At 42.8% G+C, this 3018-nt stretch overlaps 1 pseudogene; it reads left to right on the forward strand.

Moving 5' to 3' along the window:
- The first annotated feature begins 1124 nt into the window (after positions 1 to 1124).
- LOC149001684 (cytochrome P450 86A2 pseudogene) lies at positions 1125 to 2740 on the forward strand (annotated as a pseudogene).
- The last annotated feature ends 278 nt before the right edge of the window (positions 2741 to 3018 follow it).

A 3018-nucleotide genomic window follows, 5' to 3' on the forward strand; every position in this document is an offset into this window, starting at 1 on the left:
ACCTCCCTTGATCCGCTACCACAGAGAGAGAATCTATGAAAACTTGAAGCACAAGATTAAAGATCACAGGAGACATTGGACACTCCTGACGAAGTCCTCTCGTGCCAAAAAATCTTGGTGAATGCACACCATCAATAGCAACCACAAAAGATGGACGACTAACACAAGCCACAATCCACTGGATACAAATTGGATGAAAGTTAAGACGGATGAGCAATGTAAAGCGAAAGCTTCATTGCACCGAATTATATGCCTTTTTTAGGTCAATCTTTGCTGCAAATCTTGCCACCCCATTATTAAGACGGTAACCCTTCATGAGTTCTTGACAAAGAAGGATGTTGTCAATAATACACCTTCCCTCAATAAACGCTGTCTGATTAATCCCAATAAGGGGATCCGCCACCTGCTTCAATCTATAAAAGAAACAGATCCTACAAAATTATAGCATGGTGGTTTATATATTATTGGAGATTGATTTTTATGGTAAGATCAACTAAGTTCTAAAGATATATCAATCAATCAGGGACTAGAGGTCTAGAGATATACGGCTCTTCTCAACAAAGAGTTAGCTACACAGTTGAACTCTCTTAAAACATAGATATTAGTATGGATGTTAGCTCGTTCATGTGCATTAAATGAAGAACCTCTTTTAATAGGGCTGAAAATTACGACTACACAAGTTTAGAGAATTATATTGAGTTGTTGTAGAACCAATATCATGCTATGAATGTGAGTTCCAATAAAGGGAAAAGAAAATGTTAGGTAGTGAGCATTTTCATACCAAAAAGAAGAACGTGCACTTTAATCAACAAATTAATTAGTTCTTCGCTTCTCTACACTAAATTCTCAACCTCTTCTTTCATTTATAAATAGTTCTGTTACAAACATCACAAATGTATATCTTTCCTCACCCCTCCGTATTACGCAAAGTGGGGTGGGTTCCTTCTCCTTGTCTCAACCTGGCCTCTACTTGTTTTAGATGAGATTTTTTTACAAAATTTAGCAAAATACAGCCCATGAAGTTTTCAATGGATGTACAAGAAACGAGTTCTGTCGACAAGTGATCCATTAGGGTTTAAGTTTTAGTTGAGTTTTGGTGGTGTGGGGATCTACTCCTGATCATGATGGAGTTATCAATGGCTATACTCTTCTTGGCTGCCATCACCGCTTATTTGATGTGGTTTACCGTCTTCTCACGTCCATTTCGAGGCCCACGGGTGTGGCCCTTCATAGGTTGTATTCCGGCGGTGTTCGCGAACTACGACCGCTTGAACGATTGGATTACAGAGCATCTCCACGTGTTTGGTGGCACGTTGCAAACTTGCCTTTCTGCCATTCCTTTTTTGTTGCGAAACCAAGGCCTCCTAACTTTGACATGTGATCCAAAGAATATAGAGCACATTTTGAAAACCCGTTTTGATAATTACACCAAAGGCCCGACTTGGCATGCAGTGTTTAATGATCTATTTGGCGAAGGGTTTTTAAACTCTGATGGTGACACATGGCTATTTCAAAGGAAGACAATTGCACTACAGCTCACCCCGAGTAGAATGCAACAAACCATGGCTCGGTGGGTGAACCAAACTATTACGCTGCGGTTTTGCCCAATGCTTAAAACAGCCCAAGAGGAAACCATGACTTTGGATCTTCAAGACCTCCTTCTCCGCCTAAGTTTTGACAACATATGTGGAGTGACTTTTGGTAAGGACCCTCAGACCCTCTCTCCGAGTTTACCCAACAACTAGTTTACATCAGCGTTTGACCAAGTCACTCATGAGGGCTTCATACAACGATTCATACTCCCACAATTCACTTGGAAGTTGACAAAATGGCTTCGAATAGGGCAAGAGGTAAACCTAAGCCAAAACATTCGCCACGTGAAGGAGTACCTATTAAATGTCACCGAGACACGTAAGCTAGAGCTGCAACAGAATCTAGAGGTTGGAGTACCTAAGGAGGACTCACATGATGACATATTGTCGAGGTTCCTGGATAAGAAAGAAACCAAAGCCTACTCAGATACCTTCCTCCAACAGATCATGGTCATCTTCATTATAGCTGGACGAGATACAACAGCAGTAGCGTTGACATGGTTCTTTTGGTTGGTAATGTTAAACCCGGAAGTGGAGGAGAAGATCTTGCATAACATCTGCACGATTCTGATGGAAACACGTGGCGATGACACGTCAAAGTGGTTGGAGGAGCCATTGGTGTTTGATGAGTTAGATCAGCTAGTCTACCTAAAAGCAGCACTATCAGAAACCCTCCGGTTGTATCCATCAGTGCCCTTTAACTTAAAGCATGTGGTTACTGACGATGTGTTATCAAATGGCACATTTGTACCTGGAGGTTCAAAGATAATTTATTCGATATACTCCGTGGGGAGGATGGAGTGGACGTGGGGGATGATTGCATGGAATTTCGTCCAGAGAGGTGGTTATCTGCAGATGGGAAGAGTTACATAGCACATGACCAGTTCAAGTTCGTGTCATTTAATGCAGGGCCCAGAAACTGTATAGGGAAGGACATGGCTTATCTTCAAATGAAGTCGATTGCTGCTGCAGTGTTGCTAAGGCACCAACTAACGCTAGCATCGGGGCATCACGTGGAGCAGAAGTTAAGGTTAACCTTATTCATGAAGAATGGACTGATGGTAAATGTGCACCACAGGGATCTCTCGACCATCATTGCTACAATTCTCAAGGAGAAGGAAGGAGCACCAATAGTTACCATTAACTAGTGCAACGATGCACCAACACATTTGGTACTTGTAATAGTCACCCCCCCCCCCCACCCCCACCCCCACCCCCCACCCCCCACCAAACACACACATACACACACACACACACACACACACACCCCCACACACACACACACACACACAAAGGGAACACCAAAGCACCCAGTAAGAAGAAGGGAGCTCCCAGTAATGCCACCCATTATAACCTCCAAATAAGGGTGATATCTTTATTACCTCTTTGTCAATCTGTGTCACTGCCTCCCTTAGTTGGTAATGTC

This window comes from Hakea prostrata, chromosome 10 (genome assembly GCF_041222555.1).
Source record: "Hakea prostrata isolate BN-2017 chromosome 10, UWA_Hpros_2, whole genome shotgun sequence".
Classification (NCBI taxonomy): domain Eukaryota; kingdom Viridiplantae; phylum Streptophyta; class Magnoliopsida; order Proteales; family Proteaceae; genus Hakea; species Hakea prostrata.